Below are 11,225 nucleotides of genomic sequence, written 5' to 3'. Positions count from 1 at the left end.
TTTCTATCATGACAGCTCCTCCAAACCAAATTTTAAAGTGCGCCATTTTTCTTTCCGGTGTCCAATTGATGTGATTCTAAAGCCTACACGAAGCCTATAAAAGGTTTTACTTGTGACTTAAATTTTAGAGAAATCTAACCGTCGGATTAAGATTTGGACACCCGGATGCAAAAGTAGAGTTTTTTTAGTAAAAACCATTTTCAAAATTGTCCAAATCTCATCTTAATGGTCACAAACCTATGGGAACACTTTGGACACGTCAAATAGGACTAAAAAATACCTGATAGAACATTTAATGCTAGAAAAAAGCCTTTACTAAAATTTGAACACTCGGGGGCCGTTTCCTAAAATGGACCCTAAGTCCTCAAAATTCACAAATCACACAAGAATGGCCAAAAACCATTCTAAATATCATATACGCATATGAATACACACGCTAAATATTTTCACTTGGCTCAGAGATCTCTGTGGGGCCCACATACTTACTCTCTCTATCCAAAGTATATGTTTGCCATAGCACACCATTTGCAATGCAACCACTTTGCATTTACTTATAGAATCACATACATATCAAAATAAATATCTGCTTGTAGTAGAAACTTGGTCTACTAAATAAATCTATCAAAACCACATACCATAACCAAGTTTTCTAATCACAAGTTCACAAGCAGATAAAAAATCATATAAAGGCATACAATCCACACATATTCACATGCATATATATAATCACATCCTACTGGCACCTTAATCTTAAATACATTACATTGTACTTGCTCAAAGAAAAGGGGTTGCAGTTCTTTACAAATCACAAGCAAACCCCTAGCTTAACTCTTTTCCCTGTCTACCAATAGATCCTTCGCCTAGACCTGTAAATATTGTAAAGAAAGGGGTGAGACAACCATAGTCTCAGTAACAGAGAAATCAATATTCCTTATTACAAGGAAAGCCATCATCAAGTAAATAAATAATAGATTCAAAATAACATATGATTAATCAATTAAAATGCTTGAATGCATGAGATAGGCTGATATAGCCTTTCCTGACCAATAAAATGCCCCTTAGCACTCTTTAGCTTGTAGGTAAACCTTATACCCATTATACCTCCACAGGCATAACATATAAACTAAGGCATGATCTAATCCACCGAACCGCCTATGTCTCTTTGACGTGAATCCTGAGCAGTCAAAACTAACTCCCTCCCAGAGTCAGCCTAACTTACTTTCCATGTAAGGGCTACCTTGGCCTAGGCACTCAACCTTATACTTCATATGCTAAATTCCCTCTCCCACTGAGAGGTGTTGAACACTCAATCCACTAACCACTTTAGTATACTGAGCCCACAATACGAAAGGCAACACTGAGTACTGACAATGAGCCATAGAATATCACAAGACCACATCTTCCTATTGGTGAACTCCCACCGAGATCATTCCTCTTACCCTTTTTCTACCTTTCCCAAATATTGACCATTTCAACACTCAAGGTAGTATAACACTCATAATTCATCCCTTAAGCAGTTCCTTATCCTATCTAAGGTACCAAACATAATTGCACTTCTCTAAGTGCAACTCCTCATTTTTTATGATCACAATGCATGCTAATATTATTATTTTTATAAGCAACATCATTATTAAATAGATAGTAAATATAGTTGCATTATTATTAAAGCAATACCCTATAAACCCTTCTAAAACACATTTTATTTGCATTCAATTTTAAAACATGTAATGCATGCTAGATAATATTATCTACTCAAAAATAGCTAAACAAAGCAATGAGAAATATAAATTTCCCTGTTACCTTAACCTTTTGAAAACAAAAGGGTTTCTCTTATACAAAATAGGACTTGGCTTGTTCCTTAACTTCCGAATAAATTCCACCAACAATTCTCTACAACATATAAGTGATCCACATCACTTATCATGACAAATAGCATTAATGAAGATTATAACTCATACCACACAACTTGGGTCAATGAGGCATAATCCATCCCAATGGTCTATATATTAAACCAACCATTCACATAATACCACTTAACCACCAAAACCATTTATTAGCCGTCACTAGGCTAATTTTAAATTCATATAATTTTTAATCAATTAAAAATCTTCACTTAGTGTCACTAACTTTCACCATTAGCTCTTATAATAAAAACCAAACCTTAATTTAAATCTTATTGGGCTCAAATAACATGATTATAACTAAATCAATAAGCTTTAACCATTAAAGAGCAAAACCCAATCTCTTGGAGTTTAATTTATGTCCAAACCACCTCTTTTCATCCAATTATCCACTCAAAACATTAGATCACTGCATAGAAATTCAAAACATCCTCCCTACGATTCAAAGAAACCAAAGCTTACAAGAATAAAGCCTTTTGGATCAAATTTTGAAAATTTCCTCTTACAAAAATTGAAGAAAATCAAGAGGATTGAAGTAGGAAGATTACCTATCATTTAGCCGAGCTCACAACGGTCGTAAACCCTCCTAGATCCAAACCTAACTCTGTCTCTTTTTCCTCTCTTCTTCCTCTCTCTCTCTCTCTCGTGTGTTTTTTGCTTTCCTTTTCCCTTTGTTCTATTTCATTTTTTGCATCTAGTTTGCTCTTAAAACTACTGATCTAACACTTTGGGGAAAATTACAAGAAAGGACCCAAAATTTTTTATTATAACACAAAAGCCTGGGTCAACTTTGGTAATTTTTTTCATAGTTAAAAATCAAATAAAACCAAAATTTTGCTACGAAAGTTTTAAACTCTGGACCTCTATTAAATTATTCTTAATTTTAATTTAATTATAGATATTTTATTTTATTTTTAAAATAAATTTGAGTCTTAAAATTTTCAGGATGTTACACGATTCAAAAAGGAAGAGTCATCCTTGTTTGAAATCTTCCTTTGCAAACATATTGATCACATATAAATGTGCATAACTTTACCTCTTTTTGTAAAATATATAATGCTTTTCAAATTATGTACAACAATAACAAGAAAATAAGATAAATAAACCAAGTTAAACTCACCTTTTAGTATTTTGTTGATTTGATAAGATTGTGTTGTCTTCCTCAACATTGAAGCTTGCTTAAAAGTCATGCAAACCAATTCTAATTTGTTTGCAAAAATGATTCTGCTCATATTCTGCAATGTATATTGAAATATTATGATTGAATTTTTGTATATATAGTTGAAGGCAAGAGGAGAAAAACATGAGGGATACTCTGCAATAAAGACATAGTGGTCTTAAAAATAAAAAAAAAATTGTTAACGATATTATGCCAATTATGTGTACTATGCCTTTGGGTTTATGAAATTTGAGGGCAAAGTTTTTTCAGTTCTATGTGCTGTGCTGCTGAGTTTATGAAATCCATGGGCAAAATGTTTTCAATGACGTGTTGTGCTGTTAAGTTATGGTATTACAAATAAAACCATGATTTTCTTTTAAAACCATATGCAAAACCACTTTTAGTTAAGCTAAAAGATGCACTATTTCAAAATAAGTTAAAAGTGACATAGGATTAATTCCCCATACATATATATGAGAAATTAATTAGTTCACAAAAATATGAGAAATTAATTACCATAATGATTATTATAATAGATTTTATATTTGCAGTATAAATTATTAAAAAAAACATTAAAAGTCAATAATTCTTGTATATATAGTTGAAGGCAAGTGGAGAAAAACATGAGGCACACTTTGCAATAAAGACATAGTGGTCTTAAAAAAATTGTTAACAAAATTATGCCGATTATGTGTATTGTGCTTCTGGATTTATGAAATTTGTGGGAAAAGTTTTTTCAGTTATATGTGCTGCACTGCTGAGTTTATGAAATCCATGGGCAAAATTTTTTCAATTATGTGTTGTGCTGTTGAGTTATGGCATTACAAATAAAATCATGATTTTCTTTTAAAACCATATGCAAAACGACTTTTAGTTAAGCTAAAAGACACATTGTTTCATAACAAGTTAAAAGTGACATATGATTAATTCCCCGTACATATATATGAGAAATTAATTAGTTCACAAAAATATGAGAAATTAATTACCATAATGACTATTATAATAGATTTTATATTTGCAGTATAAATTGTTACAAAAAAATTAAAAAGTCAATAATTCTGTAAAAAAACATTATCTACAAACTAAAGTAATATTGTAATCAAAGCATTTTTTATGAAAATATATAATTACTAGAATATGAGATATTAAATATAATTACATGTAAAACATATTTATAATTATTTGTAAGATTGATCTATAAGATAAGAATCATATGCCTTTAATTTTGTGCACTGGATGAATGAACTTAAGCATTTTGAGAAAAAAAATTAGTATTTTTATATTAAATACTCCTTCAAAAGTGCACTGAGAGGAAGGGTAATATTAAAATTGATGCCTTTAATAAAACCTTAATTTACTCAAAATATCTTATATTTTAAGACAAAAAAACTCCTTCAAAAATGACTTATAATTTGAGATGGGGGTAGTATTAAATAAAGGAAATAGCATGTATAGTTTCTAATTTAATTTATCATTGAAGGCATCGCTCAAATGCTGGAACAACTTGCCTTTACCGTAATTAAATAGTAGTCGTTGCTTATATGAGATATACCCTAACACACATTCTTATATTACACAATATATATAATTCACGACAACAAATAATTGATTGAAGTTTATCTTTTTGGAATGTTGATCCTGTAAAGTTTTGTTATTGAAAATTCTTTTAATTGTTGCTATTTGTTATAAAAAAAAATTGCAGACAGGTTTCGCTTATGTAACAATATGATATCAATATTATTGTTGAGTATGATATTTAATTTTATAGAGGGAGTGCAAAAGGAACTTTTTTTTTTGGAATTACATAATGAACTATTTCAAAATAGTCTTAAATCCATAAATACAATAGGTCATGTTAATTTTTGTTGGTAATTAAAGTTATTATCATAATTCCATCTATTATTTTTAGATCAACATGTATGTCTATAAACTAATATGTTGTTACACTAAGAACCTATATTTATTAATATGCATAATTTTTCGGTAAACATTTTTTAATATCTATCTATAACAAAATATAATATAATATTTATAAGCCACACAATTAATAAGTTATAAATTATAGGAATTAATTCTTGATTCTATAAGTGCATGAATCCCATATCTGATTCAAGTAGCTAGATAAATGATGACAAGTCAAGGAATTTAGTACCTTACATAAAGTTTGCTGATTGCATCATAACTTTATTTGAAATTGCATGGAAAGGTTTGTGTTAAAATTTGTGGTGATAATTTATTCAAAATTTTAGGAAAAGCATAATTTTGGGTTCTTGCATTTTTTTTCAATGTTTTAGGTCTCTACATTTTTATTTTTCAATGTTCTTGGTTCATCCATGAGGGGTGTTACTGTAACCCTCCCCTATATCCACTTGATATAGGAAAAAATTAATTAAATCACCACTCTAATATACCAAATAGTAATTAAATACTTTATTTGAAAAGCTGAAGACCAAGACTTATTTTGTAAAATCATTGAAATCACAACACATTTGAGCAATATGCAGCGGAACACATTATATACATTCATAACAAATATTTCATGCCTTTTAAACAAATAAGTCAGGTTAGAATATGGGCAATGTGCTGTGATGTGCAATACCTATGCTAGGGCATATGGTATAAAGCCACACGCCTGACCTTCTATGTGTCATGCGCCGCGGTGTGATATGCCATGAGCCGTGGCGCACAAGTTCAAATTTGCTGCTATCATTTGACAGCAAAATGACAAATTTCTAGCATATATTGTTTCCTTATATAACATTCGATCAGAGTGATTTAAGTGCCCATATGAAGCTTATCTCATAAGCTAACTAATGAGATAGGTTTAGACATGATCTAACGATCCGATCAAAATTTGGATATCCGGATGTGAAAAGTCACTTTTTAAAAAAATGTCATGCACCCAAGCGCTCAAATTGATATATTTATCTCATTAGACCACACAAGGCCTTGAACTAAATCCAAAAGGACTTAACACACCTAATTAACTAAATTATAACACATATATGCCCGTATATCAAAAATTGGCTACTCAAAGGCCTATTTCCATAAAACATAAAATTGCACAACTTGGCACAATTTGGCCCACTTGGCCCTTTCTCCCTGCATATCACCATAATTTCACTACTTTACACATTCACAACTCAATATTAGCCCCAATTACTCATTTCATCACATATTCTCACATATGCGCTAAGATTTACAAAAATCACTACATTTTCTAGAAAAACACAACTCAAACATGCATGCAATCCCTATAAAAACTTATTTACATAATTTCCACTAAAGATTCAGTTCATTACACAAACTCAAAGGTTTCACGCGGTCATGGAACCACTATGCCTGTCTAGACTCTTTTTCTTTAGCCTGATCACTACTCTATCTTGAAAAAATGTAACCATAGGGGGAGATAAAAATCTCAATAACAGAATAACTCACTATTGAAAAATATCTCATGCAACTATATGAAAGCATAGCTTATTATATAATTAAACATAACATATAATACCAATTTACTTCAAATTTCATTTATATAATCCACTTCACTTCTTTCACCACTTTTCTATACATTGCATGATCACTACCGATCAAACCTCTAAATTACCCCGACTTGAAATCATGGGCTCGCCTTAGACCAATATACACTCTCATTGGCCTTAAGCTCACATTTAATGGTAGAATCACTTGGCTAAAGGTGTTTTATCACACATCTGGACTATGATTTCCCCCAATGTACATAATAGAGTGTTGTTGACTCCAACACCGTATCACATAAACATTAAGGGGTCTAAATCTCTAACACTGTACCTCAAAAGGCACTAAGGAGATAATCTCCAACACCGCACCTCAAAAGGTACTAAGAAGATACAATTCTCCAACACCAGACCTCGTCGGGCATTAAGGAGAATATACCATATGGTCTTATCACCATACTCTACATGGGTGAACTCTTACCCTTATGATCATACTTTTTAAACCAATCATAGCTTCCACATTCACACCATACATGTTTTCCAATACAATAGCATATATGTAAATATATACATAATATATGAAATCACATGTTTTTAACCCTTTCAATTTGATCAAAAGCCATTTCATACAACATTCACAAAATACCATATATCATACTTAGTTCAAAACCATTTCATATATTAGATAGCATACTCGCACACATTACAATAAATAGTCTAACAGAGAAAGTTATTCGGTTACCTCAACCCTCTTGTCACTAGAAAGGTTACTCATGGATTTCAACTACAACTATAGCTCGTCACAAGCTTCATTTTCAATTCACACATGGAATATGCTAATCTACACACAATTTAATCAATTGGTCCAATTGACCAAAAACACTTAACTATTACTTATGGCTACATTTAGCTGTCTATTCTTTTTCATTCATCCGTTCTAAGTCCATTGTTACTCGATTACCACTTTACATCACCTCAATTAGTCTCATTTCACTCAAACATGATTTTCATCCTAATTTCTCTTAGTTTAGGGCCAAATTAAGCCTACAAGTTTAAAGCTCTATCGTTCAACTCTAAACACAATCTCTAAGCTCTAATTTAACTCTCAAGAATCTTTTTATTACTATTGAGAAAAATCAAACCTCTTAAATTTCACTAATTCAATTTCTCCATAACTCATATTCAGAGAAATTTGAGTAGAGTGGAAGGTAAGGGTTATACATAACTTACCGATAAGTTACCAATCAAAAGTACCTTCAACTACTCTGAAATCTCTTGCCCTAGTAGCCAAGCCCTTCTCCTCATCTCCCTTTCGTGTGTTTTAATTTTTCCCTTCTGAACTTTACCCTAATTTCATGACTTATTGTGTCATTTTCTAGTCCATGCGTTATGGTGCATGCAGCTTGTGCCACGGCTAGTAGCACAGTGAGGAGAATCCTCATTACGCGCACTTGCTTAAATCCAAAATGTAATCTTTCCAGGAGCCATGCCTCGCTAGAACACTTTAATTAATTAAATGGTCTTGTTTCTCAATTGTTTCTCTCTCACATCTATAATTTGATTTAGCTCAGCCTTATATGTTAAATTCTCTTGGAGCTTAATCTCCTCTGATTCTATCACATGTAAGGGATCAAGTTGGTACTTCTTAAGCTAAGATACATGAAACATGTCATGCACATCAGATAAGTACAGTGGCAAAGCAATTCTATAAGCCACTGGTCCAATTCTTTCTAGAATCTCAAAAGGATTAATAAATTAAGGAGTCATTTTCTTGGTCTAATTGATCTCCCGATTCCTGTTACTTGTGTAACTCGTAGAAACACATGGTCTCCTACTAAGAACACTAATGGCCTTCTATGCCTATCCATATAACTCTTCTGCCTACTCTAAGTTGTTAACAACTTTTTCCTAATCAACTTAATCTTCTAAGTCTATGATCCACAACATTTGGTCCAAACATACTCCCCTCACTTAACTCTATCCAATATAAAGGTGACCTAAACTTTCTCCTATACAACACCTTATATGGTGCCATTTGAATATTGGAGTGGTAACTGCTATTTTAAATAAACTCAGCCAAAGGGAGATGGCTATCCTAGTTACCTTTCAAGTCTAATATACAAGCTCTCAACATATCATCCAGGGTCTATATAGTTTGCTCTATCTGCCTATCTGTTTGTGGATGATATGCTGTACTAAATCTTAAATCAACACCCATGGCTCTTGTAAATCTCTCTATAACTTGGATGTAAACCTCAAATCTATATCAACAACTATACTTTATAGCACTATATGTTGCCCCACAACTTCTCAGATATAAATCTTTGCTAACTTCTCTAGAGAATTATTAATCTGAATAGCCAAAAATTAAGCCAATTTTGTAAGTCTATTGACAACAACCTAAATGGCATCGTGCCTCGATTGAGTTCTTGGCAACCCAGTTATAAAATGTATGAAAATGCTATCCTATTTCCACTTAGGGATATCTAGCCATTACAACATTCCTGCTGGTCTTTAATGCTCTATTTTAACCTTCTGATAGGTTAAACACCGAGTCACAACTCAATTACATCCCTCTTCATACCAGGCCGCCATCAATAATACCTCATATCTTGGTACATCTTTGTAGCTCCTTGATGGATTGTGTACTTATTATAATGTACTTCACTCAAGATAACCTTCTTCAAATTAGCATCGTCAAGTACACAAATCTTGTCCTGGTAAACCACGAAACCATCATCATTGAAATTGAAATCAATGGCTTGATTTGCTTTAATCTCTTCTATAATCCCTAAGAGACATTCATCTTCCAATATTTTCCTTCTCAATTCCTTCTAGAAATCATTACTAATCTTTGTAGAATATGCACTAACTAACACCTTCAATGCACATCCTGCTATGACTCAACAAAAGATTCCATTAATCTATGCTCCTTCACCATAAAACTTGCCACATGTAAAGTCTTTCGACTTAATACGTCAGCTACAACATTCGCCTTACTCGAATGGTATTTCAATTCAAAGTTATAATCCTTAAGAAGCTCTATCCATCTCCTCTGCCTCATGTTTAGTTCCTTCTGATCTACTAGGTATTTCAAACTTTATGGTTATTAAACACAGTGAATATTGCACCATACAAGTAATAGTGCCAAATCTTTAGAACAAACACTACTATTGCGAGCTCTAAATCATGTGCAAGATAGTTTTCTTCATGTTGTCTCAACTATCGAGAAGCATAAGCTACAACTTGACTGTCTTACATCAAGACACAACCCAGGCCTATCAATGATGCTTCTGTGTATACCTCGTAAGGTAACCTAGGATTAGACATAATCAACACTGGTGTTGTGGTTAACTTCTCTTTCAGCTATTGAAATGCTACCTCACATTGGTCATCCCAAATATAAGGCTAATCTTTTTATGTTTACTTAGTCAAAGGAGAAGCTATCTGAGAAAACCCTTTGATAAATCATCAAAAATACCTAGCTAACCTAAAAAAACTATGTATTTCCATAATTGAACTAGGATGCTCCCACTCCAATACTACATCAACCTTATGCAGATCCACTAAAATCCCATCCCTGATACCACGTGTCCTAAAAATCAAACTTCTTTCAATCAAAACTCACACTTATTGAGCTTGGCATACAACCTCTTATATTTCAAAATTTGAAGCACTATCTGTAATTGCTTCGCATATTACTCTGAATAGATCAAGATGTCATCTATGAAGACCACTACAAATTGATCCAAGTATAGCCTGAAAATACAATTCATATAATCCATGAACACTAAAGGCACATTGGTTAAACCAAACGGCATAACCAAAAACTCATAATGGCCATACCAAATTCTAAAACCTTTTTTGGGCACATCTACTACACTAACTCTCAATTAATGGTACTTAACCTTAAATTTATATTTAAAAAGACTAAGGCACTAGCTAACTAATTTAAGAGATCATCTATCTTTGGTAAAGGATACTTATTCTTCACAATTACCTTATTCAACTGCCAGTATTCGATGTAAAGATGCAAACTACCATCTTTCTTCCTTACAAATAACATTGGTAACCCCCAAGGCAACACACTCATTCTAATAAACCCTTTGTCCAACAAGTCCTCAATTTACTTTTTCAATTCTACCAATTTTAATGGTGACATGTGATACGAGGCCTTTGATATTGGTTTAGTTCTAGGAACCAAATCAATTAAAAACTCTACTTCCCTTTTAAGAGGTAATCTTGTCGCTTCATCTAAAAATACCTCTAACAACTCACTCACTACCTCAATCTTCTCGATTCTACCATCATACATGGTAATAGTGGTAAAGAATACTATATACGCTTCACAACCCTGCTGGATCAACTTCTTGGCACTAACTACCGATAAGAACTTAGGTTTTTGCTATTCAGAAGAATCCATTACTATAGATAATACCAGAAATAAAACTATCTTTCTCGCACAATTAATCATAGCATTATTCATTGCTAACTAATCCATACCAATAATCATATCTATTCCTTTCATAGGAATACAAATCAGTTTGATCTTAAAAATTCTATCCTCAAATCAAATCTCCACACCTTAACATGGTCTACTTGTAATACTGGATTATCTAAAAAACGTCATCACTCTAATGAGCACAAGTAACTCTTGCAAAGATAAACTCAGTCTATCCACACATTCCTTAA

At 32.4% G+C, this 11,225-nt stretch overlaps 1 long non-coding RNA gene across 1 annotated transcript; it reads right to left on the bottom strand.

Annotated features, from left to right (window-relative positions):
* Positions 1-524: 524 nt before the first annotated feature.
* LOC129312855 (uncharacterized) lies at positions 525-3,136 on the bottom strand. The gene is made up of 2 exons (XR_008593743.1): positions 3,022-3,136; positions 525-866 (listed from the first exon to the last, which is right to left on the bottom strand). It is a non-coding gene; the product is annotated as an uncharacterized LOC129312855 (long non-coding RNA).
* Positions 3,137-11,225: the final 8,089 nt, after the last annotated feature.

Source organism: Prosopis cineraria, unplaced genomic scaffold (assembly GCF_029017545.1).
Source record: "Prosopis cineraria cultivar Desert tree isolate PC_DT_omini unplaced genomic scaffold, ASM2901754v1 PC6, whole genome shotgun sequence".
Classification (NCBI taxonomy): domain Eukaryota; kingdom Viridiplantae; phylum Streptophyta; class Magnoliopsida; order Fabales; family Fabaceae; genus Prosopis; species Prosopis cineraria.
This window is presented reverse-complemented; position numbering and strand designations above follow the sequence as displayed.